Below are 23450 nucleotides of genomic sequence, written 5' to 3' on the forward strand. Positions count from 1 at the left end.
ACCCCCTCTGACCCAAGAAACAAAATGTCTGCAACGAAAGGACCCCCATAAGCAGCAGAGGCTGTCGGATGCTAGCACTTTAACGGCACTCAAGTTGGTGAGAACTTACCTCCTCACTAACCCTCACTGACAGAATTGGACTTACATGGAGCATATCTGTGTCATGCTGATTCCAGACTGATGAACATGGTGATAAAGGGGGAAGTGCCAGAAAAATTGGGTGTGTAGCCCATTAAGTCAATTTAAATACATGCAAATGCATTTTAAATAGCCGTGGGAACTGTTATTGCGCATTCCTGATCAGGGCCATTTTTGGGTCTTGGAAAAGTGGGAACAAGCCCGGAGGTGGGCGCAAATCATGCTACTCACCTCATGCTTGACTTTACCAAGTTTTTGCACCTGGAAGCGGGCACAAGTTGATGGTAATAATTGGACCCCATAATTATAAAGTGTCAGCAAACTAAACGAGACTTGCATGTTACAATGCTAAACTTTATAGCGACAATGCTCAGGGCAACCATTCCTTCACCAGCACAATTATTTTTCAGCAGACCAGCGTGAACAATCTTTCCAATGCAGTCATCATCCTTTGATATTTCCAGAAGTATGAAATATTTTTAGTGGAAAACAGGGGAAGATGAAGGATACGCATGAGTGGCATGTGATCAAAGAATTACACAATGTAATCATTGGACAAGAGGTATGAACTCACCACCCAGTCAATGGAACATGAAACTCAGATGAAATCATTAGTATTTGTCAAGAACCACAATCATACCAAATATGAATATCCAACGGCATGACATTGCAAAAGAAAATTAAATCAGGGAAGACCTAGAACAAGAAATATCAAGTAACCCTACCATAAGTAGAAGATGATCTAAGATATGATCCAGGCACAACACTTATGCAGACACCCAGAATTGGGAGAGCATACAGGGATCTCAAACCAGTTTCACAGTAACCAAGTTTAGGTTAGAGGGTCATTAGATTGGTTCCACTGGTCGGTGCAACATCGGGGGCCGAAGGGCCTGTACTGCCCTGTAATGTTCTATGTTCTAAGTCTAGGTATATCAGCAAACCATCATTAGGCTTCAGAAACTCACACATTTATACTTTGTATCGTTGTATATTTAAACACATATTTTACCATTTTGATTCTAAGCACTGGGCGGACTTGAAACTGGGAGTATTTTAGATCTGACTTTTTGACCCATTCTTAGGCACCCCCATGTGCACTCTGAAAAAATAGCAGCGAGTCCAAAAACAAGCCTGTGGGCAGGGCTTAACGCACCGGAAACCTTACAGCTCTGGTCGGGGTCTCCAACTGTGCATGTGCAGGAAAAAAAGATAGAATGCTGATCCCCTGCTACATCCTTCCTGGGCCAGATGATGCCTCCCCCTGGTGCCCAAGACATTGCCCCACCCCCCCACAAAATTACTGACCCCCTTATCCCCCCACAACTACCCAAACCGATCATGGGCCCCTCTCCCCTTCCCCCAACTGATCTCAGGCAGTGTGGCAGCGGACCCCCTTTTCCCCTTTACCGATCACAGGCAGAATGGCAGCGGATCCCTGCTTCGTCCCACCGATCAGAGGCAGAGTGGCAGCAGAAACCCTGTTCCTCTTCATCAATCATAGGCAGAGTGGCAGTGGACCCCCACCCTTCCCCCCTCACTGATCACAGACAGAGTGGCAACAAACCTCCTCTTCCTGCTCTCTGATCATAGGCAGAGTGGCAGCAGACCCCCCCTCACCCCTCGCACCAATCTCAAGCAGAGAACTGTCCAACGCTCAGCACTTATTTCCTCAATAGCTGGAGCATCAGAGTGCCCAAATGAACTTTTGTAGAGCATGTCTGTTTCGCGCCAAATCTGGATGAGCGAATGTGGTGGTAAAGGGGGAATTGCCGGTAAGGTTGTGTGTGCAGCCCATTAAGTCAACTTAAGTGCATGCCGTTGCGCCCATTTTTGGCACGGTCCCGATTACAGCCATTTTCAGGCCTTGGTAAAGGGGGAACCAGTGCAGAGGTGGGCACGGATCGCGCTACTTGCCTCATGCCTGACTTTACCAAGTTTTTGCGCCTGAAACCAGGCACAACGTGATGGTAAAATTGGGCCCATAGAATTTTCTTTTGATGCCCCCAGAACATTAGCCCCAGAATACCAATAGTATGTTGGGGGGGAGGAGAGGGTGTGGTAAGTGGGGGTTGGTCGGTGGGTGGGTCATGAGGTCAGTGGGGAGAATTGGGTGGTCAGCGGGGCCAGGTGGTCAGTGGGGGTTATGAGATCAGTGGGGGTGGGAGGGTAGTTCTGGATTGTGGAGGCGGTTTGGATCAGTGGTTGGGAAGTGATTTGGAGGGTGGGTTTAGCCAGGCGGTCAGCAGCGTAGTGGGGAGGTGGGAAGGGGGGAGCATTCAGGATGGAGGAGGGCAGTCGAGGGAGTTGTCATGGAGAGTTGATTTGGGGAGAATCTTGTGAGTGTTGGGATGGGTCAGTATTGTAATTTGTCTAAACTCTTCAAATTATTGCAGTAAGACAATCAAAATTTTCAGACGTTTGTGATTTAGATTGGAGTTTCGAATAGTTCCCAATGCAGGGAAATTATCCAACGGAAGTTTGGACTTCTCAGCTATTGTTGCGCAATACTTACGTGGGCACTTCTGGTTGGAGGAGAGAAGTTCTCCAGTGCATCTTTGGGCTATCCCTGTATACAGCACCTGGGAACCTGGAAGTCATGGGCCACTGTGTCTGCAATGGTACATTGGATGTGCCATGTAACTGGTAGATAATGGGAAATTTCAAGAAATAGTCACAACAAGAAATAATCTCCAAGTGATCAATTGCAATCCTAATAGATGTGGAAGTTTCTGAGTGAGGTAGTAATAGTTCTTTGTGGTAACTGGGTATGTAGGCTTGGCATGCTTTACATTCCCACACGGCCGTTTAAATATCCTGATTCATCCTGGGCAGCATATTGCTTCTCTAGCCGTTTCCTGTTTCAATCTGCCCCCTATCTGGTTGGGGCAACTGCTATAGGATGTTAGATTTAAGGTATTCTGGAATAGAAACTTCATTGCCCTTGAAGATAACAGCTTGGGTATCCTATAGTCATCTCTATAAGGCCAAAATGGTTTAGAATCTCTGGAATATCCGAGAAAGACTTTGACCACCCACTAATCATGTTTGCTATAATTGTTGTAATTTAGGATCGTTGGACGTTTCTTGTCATTGCTGGCATTTATACTGCCCAAATTCATGAGGGCAATATATAGGATGTTGACTGTTGCGTAGGCAAGTGGAGACTTTTGTAACATATAGATGGTGGAGAGGCTTTGCATAGTCAGGTGCATGAGTTACTCTTTGCAGAGTTCCCAGCCTTTAACCTGCTCTTTTAGCGAGGTATTTATATGGCTAGTCCAATTCAAGTTCCAGTCAAGGGGGGACGGTTTAGAACAGAGTTGAGGAGGAACATCTTCACTCAAAGGGTGGTGAATCTCTGGAATTCTCTGCCCGTTGAAGTGGTGGAGGCTGCCTCACTAAATATTTTTAAGACGCGGGTTGATGGGTTTTTGATAAGCGAGGGGATTAAGGGTTATGGGGAGAGGGTGGGAAAGTGGAACTGAGCCACGACAGATCAGCCATGATCTTCTTGAACATAACAACATAAGAACATAAGAAATAGGAGCAGGAGTAGGCCATCTAGCCCTTCGAGCCTGCCCCGCCATTCAATAAGATCATGGCTGATCTGTCGTGGCTCAGTTCCACTTTCCCGCCCTCTCCCCATAACCCTTAATCCCCTCTCTTATCAAAAACCCATCAACCCGCGTCTTAAAAATATTTAGCGAGGCAGCCTCCACCACTTCAACGGGCAGAGAATTCCAGAGATTCACCACCCTTTGAGTGAAGAAGTTCCTCCTCAACTCCGTTCTAAACCGTCCCCCCTTTATCTTGAGGCTGTGCCCCCTAGTCCTACTGTCTTTTTTGAGCAGGAAGAGTCTCTCCACCTCTATCCTATCCATCCCATTCATCATCTTATACGTCTCAATGAGATCTCCCCTCATTCTTCTAAACTCTAACGAGTACAAGCCTAGTTTATTCAGCCTCTCCTCATAGCTCAACCCCCTCAACTCCGGTATCAGCCTAGTAAACCTCCTCTGCACTCCCTCCAAAGCCAAAATATCTTTGCGCAGGTGCAGCGCCCAAAACTGCACACAGTACTCCAGCTGCGGCCTCACCAATGCCCTATACAGCTGCAGCAAGACCTCCCTACTTTTATATTCAATCCCCCTCGCGATGAAGGCCAGCATCCCATTCGCCTTCCTGACCACATGCTGCACCTGCAAGCTGGGTTTTTGCGACTCTTGCACAAGGACCCCGAGGTCCCTCTGCACCGTCGCCTGCTGCAGTTTTTCGCCACGTAAGTAATAGTCCTTCCTACCATTATTCCTACCAAAGTGGACCATCTCACACTTGCCAACATTAAATTGCATTTGCCATTTCCTGGCCCATTCGCCCAGCCTATCTAGATCCTTCTGTAGACTCTCCACACCCTCCGCACAATTTGCCGTTCCCCCAATCTTGGTGTCATCAGCAAATTTCGACACCCTACACTTGAATGGCGGGGCAGGCTCGAAGGGCTAGATGGCCTACTCCTGCTCCCATTTCTTATGTTCTTATGTTCTGATGTTCAATGGCAATCCCCAAAGTATTGAGAATGGGGCTTCATTGATGGGAATGTCATTGAACGTTAAGGGGAAATGATTACATTCTCTCTTTTAGATGATCATTGCCTGGCACTTAACATGGCACAAATGTTGCTTTCCACTTATCACCTTGAGCCTGAATGTTGCCCAGGTGTTGTTGCATTTGGACATGGACTGTCTCAGTATCTGAATAATTGTGATCATTGCTGGATATTGTGTAATCATCAGCAAACATCTTCATCTCTGACCAAACTGAATGTCAATGAGGTATGTTTACACCTAAGTGCTTCATTCTTATACCATCACTTACATAAAGAGTGGCAGATTGTTTCATCAACACAGGCCTGAAGAGTTAATACACACAGAAAATAAAACTTGTCTTAATGACAGCACTGTAAAATCCAGGTTTCAAGTTAATGAGCTATGTACTGTTTTAACCAGATTGTGAAACAATGTCAGTGGCTGTTAAGGGTGACGGCTATGTTGAAAGTTTGTTTATTGGGTTCCTTCCCAGGTTCGAAACTGCACCGTGGATGCTGTTAACTTGTAAGATGTCTCTATGAAGGCGTGTAGAAATCCCAAGGTATGTTTGTATAGCAAAGAGAACAACTTGGTCAAAATCCCTAAAGATAAGCCTGTAAGATATTCCTCTTATGTATACATTGAAAGTTACTTGTGAAAGCAGACACAACATTGGGAAAAGAATAAGCTCTGTTTAGAAGAAGCTGCCATGTGTTTGGTCAACCACTCAGGCTGACAACTCAGTGAAATGTATATTGAACACAATCACATCCAATCAATTGTATTGACACTGAGAAGGTTTATGATCATTTAGCAAAAAGATTTATTTAGAACAGTGAGGACTATCAACATGTCAAAGAATTGTCAACTTCATTGAGGAACTTCCACTGGGCCTAATACTCATACACAGCAGTTTGGACTGGTTTATGATGAGTGCCAAGCTATGGCGAGCTTCTCTGATATTGCCTTCCTACAGTATGATATTCAAAATGTCTGGTGATTAATATTGTTATCACTGTTGTAGACATAATGACTGAGAATTTGTAATTTATTAGTAACAGTGAATTGATCACAGATCAGAATGATGCCATGCACTTTATCACACAGCAAAGTTATTTGAAAATATTAGAAAAGATTACTCAGTAAAAGACAATAAAAAAGTACATTAAAGAAAATGTCTTCAAGCAGATCTCAAAGGCTGCAAAGGTTCAGAATTTAGAAATATACGGGAGTGAATTGTTTGGTACAATTGGTTTTAAATGAATTGCATCTAATGTCAAAACATCCTCTTATTCATCATCAGTGAGCCCCAGGGATGTCCTTGCAATGCGCACCTTCATTCACTGGAATGCATCTTCCGTCATTTTGGAACAATTTCACTGAAGTCTGGCTTTAAACAGCAAGTAGAATGGTATTGCTCAGTGTGAGATAACAGAGGTTAATGCTTAGTTCCAAGGCAGATATTTGACAAAGATTATTGGGTTTGGAATAATACTGAAGGAAATTAAAAAAAAGTATTTCAATATAAGTAGACCAAATATGGGGATTAGGATTCTGGCTCATTACCAACTGAAACAGGTCGATGTGCTTGCTTACTTCTTTGATAGGATAATTACCGAGGCTCAAGAGACATAAAATTGAAATTTTCATTGCACTGAGGCAATTGACGAAACTGGCTGTTATCAAATGCAACTCCAGTCTATTGCATCCTCCCAGCTGATGTGAAGCACAAGTGATAAATATGGACGATGAACAAAAGATTTTCCAATCCTTAGAAAATGAAAAACTTGCACTTATGAAGCAACTCTCAATTCTTGAAGTAGATTACAGCTAAATAAGTACATGAAGTTCTGAATTATTCTGTTTATGAAATAAGTATGAGCAAACTGCTAGCTGAAAGCCAAAGGCTATAGTTTGAGGGGTGCCACTTTGCATCAAGCATTGCTGACTAGGAATCTTCCTTCTCTTAGCAGCTGCCATTGATGTGTTGGAAGGACTTTTAGGTTGACAATCAACCTGTTTGGCCATGTTCCATGGCTATCAAGTTTTGGATCAGGACTTCAACACAATGGCTGGCTCAGAGGCAGTGACACCATCCATTGTTCCACAAATACCAAGAAAATGAATGATTTATAGAATTAGAGAGTTAATCATGATAGTTTGGAAATTTGCATTGAATGGCCAAAGTTCCATTGACTGTACACACAATCTGTCAGTAACACCTAAGAGGATAGCAGAAGTGATGGATTGATTCTATCAGAGAGTTAACAGCTGAAAGGCAAAGATGGTAAACTTTGCAGAAGTTGGTGCCAATGAGTCCCAAAAGCAGTAACCCTAGACCAAAATTAAGTGGGAAACATTAGTATAGCATGGATTCTTAATTCAAATGTAGTATAATTGAGTACATTATTTCCTCATCTTTTATTTAACCTTAATTTATAAAAATATAACTGATATCCTGTTAGAAAAAAAATCATATCAACCATTTTTTTGATCATGTTTATATACCAGTGTCAGTATTTTTAACATTTGCAGTGCTATATAAGGGCAAGGAATGAAATTTTATTCCTGATCATTGGCAATTCAATGGGGATTGGAAGTGGTACAATTCCAGTAGCGACTGATAACTTTTCAAAAGTTTTTGAATTCCCAGTGATTGACTTAAAAGAATTGTGCAAAAATATTTCAAGTTTTAAGACATTTACTTTAACAATTTGACTAAATATCACTTAGCAGGCAACAAGAATACTAAACTGTACAAATTATAACATTTATTAATCTCTTATACCCCATGTTGCAGAAGTATACATTATATTATTATTCATAAGAAACAGTCCACAGTCATTCCCAGATTTCAGTGGCTTCATGTCTCCCCATTTTGAGCGACCATTGAAAGGTGCCTTCCTCCGTTTCCTGAGCCTACTACCAGCAATAAGGGCAACTCTGGTGATTTATTCTTACACCTTTGCCAAGTTACAGGGTGCTTGCCATGGGAAGTATCTCTGTGACCAGAGGCCACTGTCCCTCCCACATTCTGTCTGGTACTTTGCAGAACACTGGGAGCATACCCCTCTCTAATAGCTGCAAGCTTTTATCTGGGTGAGACTTTCCTTTCTATCTCTCTTTTTCTCTTTCTGTTCAAAAACTCAGAGACTGAAGGTCTGTCCACGTTCAACCCAGGGCTGCCTCCTTTTATTTCAATTGTGCATGCTTTGCAATTTGTTCCTCGTAAGTTTCAATGTGGACCTATCTGTCCCAAGGAGGTTGTGTTTCCATGTAACTGCTGAACTTGTCCTGTAGATGATGGTGGTTGTGGGTTTGGGAGATCCTGTCAAAACAGCCTTGGTGATTTATTCAGTTCATCTTGTAGATGGTAAACAATGCTGCCACTCTGAGTTGGCTGTTGAAGGAGTGAATGTTTGTGGATAGGGTGCCAATTAAGTGGGATACCTTGTCTTGGATGATGTCAAGCTTCTTGAGTGTTGCTGGAGTTTCACACATCCTGTGAAAGGGCAATGTATTCCATTACTTAGAACATAGAACATAGAAAAACTACAGCACAAACAGGCCCTTTGGCCCACAAGTTGCGCCGATGATACCCCTGTCTACTAGGCTTACCTATAACCCTTAATCCTATTAAGTCCCATGTACTCATCCAGAAGTCTCTTAAAAGACCCTATCGAATTTGCCTCCTCCACCACTGACGGCAGCCGATTCCACTCACCCACTATCCACTGAGTGAAAAACTTACCCCTGATATCTCCTCTGTACCTACTCCCCAGCACCTTAAACCTGTGTCCTCTTGTAGCAACCATTTCAGCCCTGGGAAAAAGCCTCTGAGAATCCATCCGACCTATACCTCTCAACATCTTATATACCTCTATCAGGTCACCTCTCATCCTTTGTCTCTCTAAGGTGAAAAGACCAAGCTCCCTCAACCTATCCTCATAAGGCATGCCACCCAATCCAGGCAACATCCTTGTGAATCTCCTCTGCACCCTTTCAATAGCTTCCACATCCCTCCTGTAATGAGTCGACAGTACTCCAAGAGGGGTTTGACTAGGGTCTTATAAAGCTGCAACATTATCTTCTGACTCTTAAACTCAATCCCTCGATTGATGAAGGCCAGTACACCATATGCTTTCTTAACCACATCCTCTACCTACTCATGCCTTGTAAATGGTTTCGGGGAGTCAGGAGGTGAGTTATGTGCCACAGGATTCCTCGCCTCTTACTTGCCCTTGTAACCACAATATTTATATGGCTGGCCAGTTCAGTTTATGGTTGACTGTAACACTTAGGATGTTGATAGTGGGGGATATAACGATGCTAATGTCATTAAATGTCAAGGGACGATGGTTAGGTAGTTTCTTGTTGGAGATGGTAATTGCCTGACACTTGTGTGGCACAAATGTGACTTGCCACTTGTCAACCCAAGCCTTGATATTGTCCAGGTGTTATTGTATTTCAACATGGACTGCTTCAGTATCTGAGGAGTCAGGAATGGTGCTAAACATTGTGCAATTATCAACTAACAACATTTGTGCTAGGTATGACTCCAATAAACAGAGAATTTTCCTGCTGATTACCACTGATACCAGGTTCTGAATTGGCTGAACATTGGCATCTATGATGCTGTGGACTACTGGAGGAGGCCATAGTGGATCATTCATTTAGCACTTCTGGCTGAAGATGGTAGCAAATACTTTTTGCCTTAAGTTGATGTCCTTTAGTTTATTGATCCTTCTACCAACAAGAACATTTTCTCTCTACCTTTTGTCTACACATGTCATAAGTTTGAACAGTTCTCTCAAATTTCCTCTCAGCCATCTCTTCTCCAAGAAGAACAAGACCAATTTTGTCAATTATGCACATAAGTGAAATCCCTCATTCCTGGAATCATGATTATAAATTTTTTCTGCACCTTCTCTAAAGTTATCACATCCTTCCTAAAGTTTGGTACCAGAATTGGACACAATGCATTGTAAAGCTTTATCATAACCTCCTTCCTTTTGTTCTCTAAACTTCTATTTATACAATTCACAATCAAATATGCCTTTTCTTTTTAAAACTGTTTTCTCAATCTGTTCTGCCACTTTCAATGATCTGTGAAGATACACTCTAGTCTGCCTGTTCCTGCACCTTCTTTAGAATTATACCCTTTGTTTTAAATTGCTTCTCCTAGTTTTCCTACCAAACTGTTTCACTTCTTACTTCTCTGCATTATATTTCATTTTCCATGTGTCCACCCATTCCACCAGTTTGTCTATGTTCTCTTGAAATCTATCAATATCCTCAAAGCTTACAATATTTCAGAGTTTTGTGCCATGTGCAAATCTTAAATATATGCCTTGTACACTTACATCATTAACATAGACCAAGAAAAGCAATTAGTAATTTAGTGAACTTCATATCCATTCTGCCACCTTCTCTTTTATTCCATAGACCATATGACAGGTCTGTTATGAGGTATTACATGCTTTTTGGAAGCCCATAAAACCATATCAACTCCAACACCCTCATCAACCCCCTTTGTTACCTCACCAAAAAACCTCTATAAATGTAGTTAAACATGAATCTGTTTAACAAATCCATGCTAACATTCACAAACCACAGTTGTCCATCAAACTAATAATTTGTCCCAGATTATTGTTTCTACTCTCAAGCTTTACCTACCACAGAGATGACCATGCAGCGCTGTGTGTAATCTTACACTTATTTTTGAACAATTGCAATTTTCCAGTCCTCTAAAACTACCCCAGTGTCTCAGGAAGATAACATAATTATGGTCAGTTCAGCTTTAATTTCCACCCTTACTTAGACACTCGGATGCATTGCATTCGGTTCTCGTGACTTATCAACCTTAATTACATGCTGCCTTTCTAATACCACCTCATTATGAATTTTTAGACTGTCAAGTATTTCAGTTACCACCTCTTTCACTGTGACTTTAACAGCATCTTTTTTCTTGGTAAAGACCATTGCAAAATACACATTTACTACTTCAGTTATACTCTCTGTTCCACAGGCAGCATGGTGGTACAATAGTTAACACTGCTGATTCACAGCACCAGGTACCTGGGTTCGATTTCTGGCTTGGGTCACTGTCTGTTTGCAGTTTGCACATTCTCCATGTGTCTGCCTGGGATTTCCCTGGGTGCTCTGGTTTCCTCACTCAGTCTAAAATATATGCAGGTCAGGTGAATTGGCCATGCTAAATTCTCCCTCAACACCTGAATTGATGCTGGAATGTGGCGACTAGGGGATTTTCGCAGTAAGACTATTGCAGTATGAATGTAAGCCTACTTGTGACTGATTAAAAAAAAATTAAAAACTTCAAATCTTTCTTTTAATCAACCCTAACCACCCCTCCCTCCCACATACACACACTTATTATCCATTTATTACTTATTAGCTTTTAGAAGACCTTTGGATTCTCTTTTCTGTTAGCTGCCAATCTCTATTTGTACACTATCTTTGCCATGCTGATTTTCTTTTTCACTCCTCCTTTGAATATGCATTCTAATATTATCAACCTGACATCTGTCACTTGCCCCATTTTTCTGTTTCATATTACCTATGTTCTTATTTCTTATGCTCTTCTATTCTATTCCTCTTGTCATCCAGAAATCTCTGGTTTTGGCTGCTGCACCTTTCCTCCTTGTGCGAATGAACTTTGTGATACAACCGTCTCCTTTTAAAGGGAAGATGTTCCAATTTTGCTTCCCAACTTTATTTTCCAATTAACCTGGGAGTGATCTGTTCTTACCTCATAAAAATGGTCCTTCCCCAATTTGTATTTTGACTTTCAATTGCTCACTGTCCTTTTCACTAGCTAATCTAACCTAAACCTTATGATACTATGATCATTGTCTTTTAAATGTTGTCCTACTGACACTTGATCCAACACATTCTCCAGCACCAAATGTAGCAATGCCTCCTTTCTTATTGGTCAGAAATGACTGATCAAGAAAACTCTCCTGAACACACTTCAGAATCTATTTCCCTTCTCTGCTCTTTACACTGTTACTATTCCAATCTATGTTAAGCTAATTGAAGTTCCCCAGTAAAGTTGGTAATTTCCCACTACTTGGTGGCCTATAGAATATCTCAAGTTGTGTAATGGTTTACTTCTATTGATCTTTCTCTAAAACCTAGCTACGGCTGTAACATTACGTTCTACACCCTCCCTTCTCCTTCTCAATGTATGGTATGCTTAGTCTGTATAGCACTCAAGAAACAATGCCTTTCACTGTATACTAATGTATGTGACAATAATAAATCAAATCTTAATCCCAATCAAATAAAATTGGTTTTGACCTTTCTAGGACATTCTCTCTCTCAACTACTATGATATTCTCCTTAATCATTAAAGCTGTCTGTTCTCCTTTCTTTCCTTCTTGTAATACATACTTCTTTTTTTGAAACAGAAATCCATTATCACCACAGCATCATATTTCCATGTGACTGCAGTTCACCAGCTTTATTTATCAAACTTACATACATGGACTGTAAAACCAATTTAGATCTTATTGCACTTCCTAAGACCCCACCTAATATCTTGTTATTTCTTATGACATTTGCTTCTCTCAAACCTCTGTGCACTTATTTACCCTTCCTGATGCTATTTCCTGGGTTCCTGCCCCCTGCCAAGCTGGTAAAAACACTCCCCAACAGCACCAACAAACCACCCTGTCAGGACATTAGTCCCTGCTCTATTTAGGTGCAATCCATTCTGCTTGAATAAGCCCCACTAACGCAGACCCAGTCCCAAGACCCAGGAATTTAAATCCCTGCCTCCTGGACCATCTCTCCATCCATTCATTCACATGTTCTGTTCTCGTATTTCATTACTCACATAATTCTGAGGGTAATCTAGAGATTATTACCTTTGAAGTTTCTGCTTACTCATTTTTTCCCATAGATTCTTAATATCTGCTTGCTAATAGGGACTATGACTGCTGGGTCTTCACCCTCAGAATAGTCCACAGCTGCTTAGTGACGTGATGGACATTGCTAGCAGGGAAGCACCGTATCATACTGGTGTCACAAACCTGTCCGTTCCCCTAATTACAGAATCCCCCATTACCATTACACTTCCCAGTCCAGTGCTGGGCCAGCCATGGTGTCATGGACTTGCCTCTGGCTGCAATCCCACAGGAACTATCACTTTCACAAGTAGTCAGAATTGAATATTGATTGGGGAATGAGATGCACTCAAGGGACTCCTGCACTACCTGACTAGTCATCCTTGACTGCCTGGCAATCATCCATTCCTTTTCTGTCTGCACACCCTTAAGTCATGGGGTGACCAAACTGGGGAGAGAGTAGAGCCAAAATTTTGAGTCTCGATGACCTTTCTGCTGCCAGACCTACTGAGATTTTCCAGCAGTTTTCTGTTTTTGTTTCAAATTCTTACATCAACAGTATTTTGCATATATCAGAAACACCTTGGAGTTTCCACAAGACAAAGGAAGTACATTCAATGGGACTGAGTACCCTGTCTTCCTCTATCAGAGTAAACTTCAAAGAAATAAACTGAAGACTTTAATTTTTTTTTAAAACTCCTCTCTAATCAGCCTTGAGCTGACGTCAGTTTTTTTTTACCTTGATCCCAGTTAACACTGGTTTGTCATCCGGATTCTGGCTCTGCACTCCTTCAGTTAAGTGATCCTTACTTCTGGGTACTGTTTTCCCTCAGGCTCATTCTCACTGACTCCCTCCGCAGCTATTACCCTTTGGTCTCTGCACCTCAGACCTGCCCTCATGTCAATGGTAAGAAAATAACAAACTTAGAATCTTCTGAATCTCAGGTCTGAATTAATTAAAAGGAGGATCTTAATAAGATTAAATAGTACTCTTAATTTGATTGTGAAGAATAAATACAAGTTGGAAAAAATATTGCTGTGCACTTGCCAGGCATGTAGTTGCAGAATGACTCTGATGGAATTACAAGTTTGGAAAAGTAAGATCTGTGCCTGTTTTTCCTGAGTTTGTGAATCAATTTCATATCTTACCTCATTAAAATCCAAGGACAGATTCAATGAATTCTGCCACAATTCTATCAGATTTGTCTCAGTTTTCCGTGTTTTTCTCTCTCTCAGCATGAGCTCATTTGAAATAGAAGCAAATCAAATACCATCGGGATATGGGACAGCTTTTGCAAGTTTCTTTTTGCAATGTGTAATGTTGCTTTTATTGGACATTCTTTCGATAGGCGGTGGTTGTATTTGTGGGTGTAATGATGGTAGAACTGTCATTTCTCAACATTATTACAGTGTGAAACTGACAGCAAATCTTGGCATATACAAAACAACACTGAAATCTGGAAGTTGCTGTCAGCAAGCAGTGAACAGTGTGCTGTTGCAATCTTTTCAGGTACATTCAAAACAGGATCATGGATTTGACATGAGCTTCAATATTTGTATGCACTATTCTTGATGTAAAGAATGCAAATATTTATTCTTGTTCAATCAACCGTAACTGAGTTTTTAATAGCATATCCATCTTAGTTACTGATGAACACTCCATCTGACCCTTGAAAACATCTTTAATTCTTCCATCCCCTCAGAACATTTAAATATTGCTTGAATTTCAAAATAGTACAAAGTATATATATTTTTAAAAGCTATTTTAGTGATATTTCAACATCTCCCTTAATCCCATGTATATGTGCCAATCTTTATATTGCATTCTAAATGGTGATTAAAATGTGAATTATATACCAAGACTTTTACCTCCTGCTTGGCAAATTGGAATTTACAAAAGGGTACTAGTTGAAGCAGATGTTTGAACAATTTGAATATGCCACTCAAAGCCCTAACATATATTTTAGGACGTTGCTGAAAATCTGTCATAAATGGGCAGAGAATGCAAAGCTGAGGTCCAAACTTGTGCTCATTAGGCCTATCTACTGGGAGCGAACACTTACTGCAATGCATTGCTGACTGAAAAACCACTTATTACCCACCTACAGTAGCAGAGCACAATACTCTCCCACACAGATTCAAAGTAGCATCAAATATCTGTCACCAATATTCCTTCATTACAAGTTATTTTTAAGATGCATTTTGTGGGGCATGGGTGTCACTGGCTGGCCAGCATTTATTGCCCATCCTCAGTTGCCTGAGGGCAGTTGAGAGTTAACCACATTGTTGTGACCTTGGAATCACATGCAGACCAAGTAAGGATGGTAGGTTTCCTTCCCTAGAGCACATTAGGGAGCCAAATGTGTTTTTCTGACAATCAACAATGGTTTCATGGTCATCAGTAGATTCTTCATTCCAGATTTTTTTTATCATTGAATTCAAATTCCACCATCTGCCATGTTGTGATTTGAACCAGGGCTTTAGCTGAGTTTAAGAACATAAGAAATAGGAGCAGGAGTGGGCCATCTAGCCCTTCGAGCCTGCCCGCCATTCAATAAGATCATGGCTGATCTGAAGTGGCTCAGTTCCACTTTCCTGCTTTCTCCCCCTAACCCTTAATCTCCTTGCCTACCAAAAACCTATCTACCCGCGTCTTAAATATATTTAGCGAGGTAGCCTCCACCACTTCAACAGGCAGAGAATTCCAGAGATTCACCACCCTTTGAGTGAAGAAGTTCCTCCTCAACTCTGTTCTAAACTACCCCCCCCTTATCTTGAGGCTGTGCCCTCTAGTCCTGCTGTCCTTTCTGAGCGGGAAGAACCTCTGCACCTCTACCCTATCCATCCCTTTCATCATCTTATACGTCTCAATGAGATCTCCCCTCATCCTTCTAAACTCTAACGAGTACAAGCCCAGTCTATTCAGCCTCTCGTCATAGCTCAACCCCCTCAACTCCGGTATCAGCCTAGTGAACCTCCTCTGCACTCCCTCCAAGGCCAAAATATCCTTGCGCAAGTGCGGTGACCAAAACTGCACACAGTACTCCAGCTGCGGCCTCACCAGTGCCCTGTACAGCTGCAGCAAGACCTCCCTACTTTTATATTCAATCCCCCTCACTATGAAGGCCAGCATCCCATTTGCCTTCCTGACCACCTGCTGCACCTGTCAGCTGGGTTTTTGCGACTCATGCACAAGGACCCCAAGGTCCCTCTGCAGCGTAGCATGCTGCAGCTTTTCACACTGTAAGTAATAGTCCTTCCTACCATTATTCCTACCAAAGTGGATAACCTCAAACTTGCCAACATTGTATTCCATCTGCCAGGTCCTTGCCCACTCGCTCAGCCTATCTAGATCCCCCTGCAGACTTTCCACACCCTCCGCACAATTTGCTGTTCCACTTATCTTTGTGTCATCAGCAAATTTCGACACCTTACACTCGGCTCCCTCCTCCAGATCATCTATATAAATGGTAAATAGCTGAGGCCCCAGCACCGATCCCTGGGGCACTCCACTAGTCACCAACCGCCAATCCGAATAGCACCCATTGACACCCACTCTCTGCCTCCTATTTGACAGCCAATCCTCTATCCACACTAACACCCTACCCCCAACTCCATGCCCCCTAACCTTCTGTAACAACCTTTTGTGTGGCACCTTATCAAACGCCTTCTGAAAATCGATGAATTCTGGATATATTCTTGACTATTCTGGATGAATAGTCAAGCGATAATACCACTAGGCCATTGTGTCATTGCAGGTGATGCTAATTTGCCAAACCTGTTCTTGTGAGACAAATGAACACATTCCGTCAGTTGTCAATAACAAGCTTGATGTACACCATTGCACTACTTCTTTTGCATATTTTTAAATGGAATGTGCCTTGTGTTAAATGCTGTTTGCGCTTCTGATCCTACACCATGATAAGCAAATCAGTAAATCAAACTGACCCGCACAAATTGTTAAAAGCCGTTATCCACCTCTGCATCTCAGATAAATGTCGTTATTCTCTCCTGTAAGATGAGGAATCTAAGTTAATAATTCCCTCCTATTGTACCATGAAACCAATTCCAAAGCCAATCATCATACCATTGAAACCATGATCCTATCAAACACCAGCAACGATAATTCAATTGTTCTGGTGCACCAAATACTGAGAGGCTAGACTGTCAACTGACTGTAAATTGGGAAATTTCTCTAAAAGGGATGACCTAAAATTACATTTCTATAACCAAGCAGCAGGTTGGAAATCCATCTCAATCTGTCTCCAGTGTGCGTAGCATGGACTAATTATCCCAATATAACAAGGTGTTTTTTTTACCACCAATATTTGCCTAAAGGTGCTGTGTCACAAACTAAAGTAGCTGCATAAAATCAATGCACTTTTCTTGGGGTAAATTATTAAATGAATTATTCATCTGGGAGTGTTGACAAAGGATTGTTCAAACTCATGTGAAACTGCAATTAGCCATTTCCTTAAATTTTCAGTTCTTCAATATTACTGTTTTAATATGTAGAACAAATCACAATTCATCCATATCCATTCTCCACAGTCACATAACCATTTTCTCTTGCATTGATTTAGCAGTATATCCTGCCAGTGTAAAGGATACGTGAAAGTAGAAAAACTATCAGAAACTAGCAGAGAGCTAAGATTGAAATGCTGCATGTGAAATGGAGAAGATTGTCATCATTGTGTAAAGGAGAACGTGCCCCTGGCTACATCAATGAGGATGAAGTAGAAAGGGTCAAGAACTTCAAGTTTCTAGGTGTCCAGGTCACCAACTACCTGTCCTGGTCCCTCCATGCTGACACTATAGTTAAGAAAGCCCACCAACTCCTCTACTTTCTCAGAAGACTAAGGAAATGTGGCATGTCACCTATGACTCTCACCAACTTTTACAGATGCACCATAGAAAGCATTTTTTCTGGTTGTATCACAGCTTGGTATGGCTCCTGCTCTGTCCAAGATTGCAAGAAGCTGCAAAAGGTTGTGAATATAGCCCAATCTATCAAGCAAACCAGCCTCCCATTCATTGACTTTGTCTACACTTGCTGCTGCCTTGGCAAAGTAGCCAGCATAATTAAGGATCCCACGCAGCCTGGACATTCTCTACTTTCCTCCATCGGGAAAAAGATACAATAGTCTGAGGTCACATATCAACTGATTAAAGAGCAGCTTCTTCTCTGCTGCTGTCAGATTTTTGAATGGACGTACCTTGCATGAAGCTGATCTTTCTTGACAACCTAGCTATGATGGTAACATTACATTCTGCACTCTCTCGTTTCCTTGTCTATGAAGGTGATCTCTGTCTTTATAGTGTGCAAGAAACAACACTTTTCTCTGTATGTTAATACATGTGACAATAGTAAATCAAATCAAATCAAATCCAAAGTGTATAAAACCAGATGCAATCCAGCTTCAGAAACAGGTATAAATCTGTTTAATTAACCCTTTGAAAAAACTCACTATTTCTTATGAATAAGTGAATGGAAATGATTAATATTAGCAAATATAAAAGAAACAAAACTCTAATTAAAATGTTCTATGCTTTTGGGTATGTCTTGTGCTTTAAAGATGGAGATCCCTAAAGAAAAGTTATTAGTACAATTGGGAAAACAAATTGTGGGAAAAATTCAATACCTGGCTGCCTGCAATGAATATAGTCGATCCTCAGGTTCCAAATAAGTGACATGGTAAGTCCAGTGTCAGGGAGGTCATAAATTTCCTTGTGCATTCTAAACAAGCAGTCCTCCTTTCCTGGCTTCCAAAAGGTCATTTTGTGAACTTGGCGAGAAGACATCTTCATCTTTCTCACCAGTGCTTCCCCAGTCAAACCTCAGGTTTAATTGCAAGCTGGTCTTCAATTGATGCAAAAGAACCATTATTTACTGAAATTAATGAGACTGCTGCCTGCAGGACCCTGCAGGTTAATAATGGAAGGCAAGACAAGGTCAAGTAAGTAACCCGCTCCTTTTTAATTGCCTACTTCTCTGGTTTCTGTCCAGCAGGTAGGGTTAAAATCGATTCCCCCTTTCCTTTCTTTCAGTTTTTATTTGGTTGTTTTATCAATTCTCCTTTGCTTCCCACTCGACGATATATTTAATTGTGTGGGTCCAGCACCCACATCATCCACCCGATGTCAGGGTGCTGGATCCACAAAATTAAATATATTAAGTGCCATTTCTTTATTTCTAGGGCTTTTGACTCATATTCACTCTGCACTGCTGCAATCAAACACTTCTTCCTCAAGTCACTTTAAAAGGCCAGCCTCAAATAATTGCCTGATGGGTATGGAGTCAGAGTAAAGTGTTCCTGATCTGGTAAAGGTGGGAAATCTCATTTAGCAATGAGTGGTACGGTAAATGGAAAAAAAGAAAGTCACACGCTGCTGGGAGGAATCTCTTCTGTAATTATAGTTAACGTGACCAAGCTAAAGAACCCCAGCATAGCTTCAGCACTAGCTGAAGACTTAGAAATCAAGCTTACTGACCTACACCTCACAGGCAGCGCTGAGGACGACTGGGAACACTTCAGGGATGCTGTCCATACATCTGCACTGAAGATGCTCGGGCCCTCCATCCGCAAGCAGCATGACTGGTTCAATGAGAACGATGAGGAGATACAGTCTTTACTTGTTGAAAAACACCGTCTTCATGGGGCCTGTCAGAATGACCCATCATCAGCTGCCAAGAAAAATGCTTTTACCAGTGCTCGCAGGACAATCCAGAATAAACTGTGTAAAATACAGGATGCCTGGCTGAGCGCCAAGGCAGATGAAATACAGGGATATGCTAACAGAAACGACTTGAAACGGTTCTATGAAGGTCTCAACACTCTCTATGGACCTCAGTCTCTCGGTAGTTCCCCCCTCCTGAGTACAGATGGTACAACTCTCATTACAGAGAGGGCTCAGATCCTGCAGAGATGGACTGAACACTTTGAAGCTGTCCTCAACCAACCTTGATCTATTAACGTTGAGGCAATAGGCAGGACTCCCCAGATTGATATCACAAGCGCCATGGATGACCCACTGGTAGTAGCCGAAGTCACAAAAGCTGTCAGCCAGCTATCCAGTGGCAAAGCCCCAGGGACAGATGCCTTACCCACGGAGATCTACAAAGTTGCTGGTCCTGTACTTATCAAGAAGCTCACCGACTTGTTCCAGACCTCCTGGAAGCAAGGATCCATTCCTCAGGAGCTTAAAGATATTTCCTTTGTACACCTCTACAAGAGGAAGGGCAATCATCAAGTATGCGACAACCACTGAGGAATCTCACTGCTCTCCATCACAGGAAAAACCCTCGCAAGAGTTCTGCTAAATCATCTGGTCACTCATCTGGAGCTGGGCCTGCCTCCAGAGTCACAGTGTGGCTTCTGCAAAGGTCGTGGGACTACTGACATGATTTTTGCTGTGCGCTAACTTCAGGAGAAGGGTCAGGAACAGAATAGTGAGCTCTACACAACCTTTGTTGACCTCGTGAAAGACTTCAACACTGTAAGCCGACAAGGCCTGTGGAGGATCATGTCAAAGTTCGGCTGCCCACCCAAATTCATTCAGGTAGTACGCCAGCTCCATGATGGCGAGAATCCTCTGAGGCATTCCCAGTCACCAATGGCATCAAACAGGGCTGTTTAGTATGATGTTTACTGCCATGCCGAATGATGCCATCCAGGACAGTGTTGCTGGAATCAGCGTCAAGTACAAAGTGGATGGGAAGCTCTTCAACCTGATGAGACTTCAAGCTATTACCAAAGTGAAGGAGACTGTTCTGAGAGACTTTCTCTTTGCCGATGATTGCGCCCTGTAAACTGGCTCAGAGCCAGAGATGCAAGTCAGTATGGACAAATTTTCCACAGCTTGTGACAACTTTGGACTCACCATCAACATTAAAAGGACAAAAGTCATGCACCAGGTGTCGAGGTCCTCATCGATGACGATGGACGTACAACTATTCTTACTCCCCTTTCTATTTTCTCTTTCTGTACCTGACGACATTGAATTCACTCACTCTAATTTAGTACTTCATAGTCTGTCCTTGTATTTATTACATAGTCCTTCAGTTTCCTTGGTAAGAGGGTGTGCAGTTAGTTGCCTGTTTGCTCAAGTGTTTCTCTCACTGTGCTGTTATAAACTTTCAGCAACTTGTCACGCAGCAAATGTAAAAACTTAAGCATGCAAGGGTGAGTCTAGCTATGCAGACACTGTTAAATGCAAAAGTCTGGGTCATTGAGATATTCTGTGGCAGCATAAATTTTCTAAAATTGATGAATGCAGTGCTCAGATTTTATCAAGGAAAGCTTCTTTTCCTATAGACCTTAAACATTTTTGAAAAAGCACTGCAGTCATTTGTCAACAATTTCTGTGGTACATCAGACTGTGTTATGACAGGTCTCATACATCAACTTGATTACACCTTTTTAAAAGATGTGAGGAAATGGTAAGGAGAGGAGTCAAGAGATCTTAATCTTATTATGTTCTACAGATTTTTCAAGCAGAACTACAGTGCTCTGCTCGGAAGTATGCTTTAAATCACATTTTTTTCTCTTAAAAGAAATAGATTTCTGATTTTAAAAATTCTGGATGTATTATTGCATTCCTCATACAGTATCTAAATATACCAATGATGTAGATAATGCATTAGTGAACGATACCTAGATTGCACTATGTCAAAGTCATATGCACAATGTTAGAAATTGAGGCTGTATGGAGATTGCATGGAAAATATATGGAAATATGTTCACTGTTATTTTATTCCTAATTACCATTTGTGCCTCTCCATTGTAGACTTGGCAGTTCATATTTCTCCACTCTTATGGGAGATCCTTCACATGCTAAAGTTTGACAGAAAATGTAAAATACATTTGCACCTGATTTAAGTTTTATTCATTCAGGGAATGTAGGCATCACTTTATTGCCCATCGCTAATTGACCTTGTACTGACTGGTTTGCTCAGCCATTTCAGAGAACATTTATAAGTCAATCACACGTAGGCCAGACCTGATAAGAATGGCAGGTTTCCTTTCCTAAAGAACACTAGTGAGCCAGGTGGCTTTTTATGACAATTGGCAATGGTTTCATGGTCACCATTAGACACTTAATTCCAGATTTTTACTGAATTCAAATTTCACCATCTGCCCTGCTGGCATTTGAACCCGTGTCCCCAACCCATTACATCAGGTCTCTCAATTACTAGTCCAGTGATATTGCTACCATGTCACCGCCTCATCAAGGTGATGACAGTACTAATCTTCTGTTGTGTGGCTATGATAAAACCCCCGATCTCGTATTTCTGTTTTCCCTATACTTCGTATGACTGGGACAATTTGTATTGCACATACAAATGGAAGTTAATTAAATCTGTAAATTAAAAGCAATCAATGATTGTTAATATTTATTATATATTCTTAAACAAGTTAAAGTCAGTCAAGCAATAATCCACACTTCTTTAATCTTTCCTATTCATTTCAATACAATTTGTTTTCTTAGGAAGGAATACATTTTCCCTGAATCTTCCCCTATTTTTCTACATCATGACTGCTCCGCATTTCTGGCCTGGTCTTCTGATCCAGGCATCTCCAGATACATGGAGTGGGTTCCCATCAATCTGCTGGATTGTTGGGGAGGGTAATAAGCCACGCCACCTTTTCATGGCGCCAGCTGCTGTATCCTAGTAAATTTCACTAACAAACTGAAAAGATTTTAAGACATTTCGATAGCTTTACACTGTATAAGTAAATAGGTAAAAGGGTAATTGTGTGGAGGAGTACCTGTGTTGCATGGTTGAACTGTGTAGGTAAGGAGGGTGACAGCTGCATAGGGTGGTGGCTGGGTAGGATGAGCCAGGAGTGTAGTCAGGTCAGGAAGGGTTGTCAGGGGAGTGGAGTCAGAGTGCTGGGAGTGGTTCAGTGGTGGGAGCTAGTAGGGTTTGAATGGATGGAGTCACAGAATTAGGAGATGAGGGAGTCAGGTGATGGGGGCTGGTCAAGTAAGGACAGGTGTCAGGGAGTAGTCGGGAAAGTTGAGGGGAGAGTCAGGGTGTTTGTTGTATGTAACATTTCCTGGGTCCCTATCTAAGTAAATAAGTCAGAAGGGTCTTGAGGAGCATGGAAATTGCCCATTACAAGTTCCAACTTCCCAGGCATTTGCCATGGAATCAATGTATCAGTACTTCTGTTGGGTCCTGAAACATCTGTGTGCAGGGTGGGGTTACATCTAGTCGCTGACAATATGGAGACCAGAAGATTGAGGCCATGATATATTCTGTAGTTTGGACCCTGTATTGCAGTGTAGCATGAAATGTTGGGTCATTTTCTTCATTATATTTCAACGGAAGTTTTAGGTACCAAAAAAGCTGGCGTATGGATTCAGGGCACGTCACTGAATAGGGAGAAATCTTTGATTCAATTTTTCAAATGTATTAGTTTTTATTCACCAAATTGAATTCATTTTAAAGGAAGGAATCAACCATTATAATCTTCACTTTCACTTCCCAAAACCTTTAACTGAATTTTACAGAACTTGATGAAACCTTCAGGGTGAAATTCAACTGTAGTGAGGACACAAGATGAGCAGTAATGGATTTGCTTCTCTCCGTGCGCTCCAATCCTTCCCCCAGTTATCCTTCCTGTCAACTTCAATGGATGTTAAGATTTTGTGTACAGTTAATGGGATACCGAAGAGTTAAAATAGGCTACTGTGGTGCTCGGAGGTGGAACAAAGTAGATGCAGGCAAAGCCAAATCTGTTAGTTTTATTGCAGTGTGTGCAAAATAATGAAATTATGAGGAGAAAATTGTATGCTTTTAAAGAATGATATATTTACATTTTCAAAGAAAACATTGAACACCTAGAAG

This window comes from Carcharhinus amblyrhynchos, chromosome 3 (assembly GCF_965287045.1).
Source record: "Carcharhinus amblyrhynchos chromosome 3, sCarAmb.v2.hapA, whole genome shotgun sequence".
Classification (NCBI taxonomy): domain Eukaryota; kingdom Metazoa; phylum Chordata; class Chondrichthyes; order Carcharhiniformes; family Carcharhinidae; genus Carcharhinus; species Carcharhinus amblyrhynchos.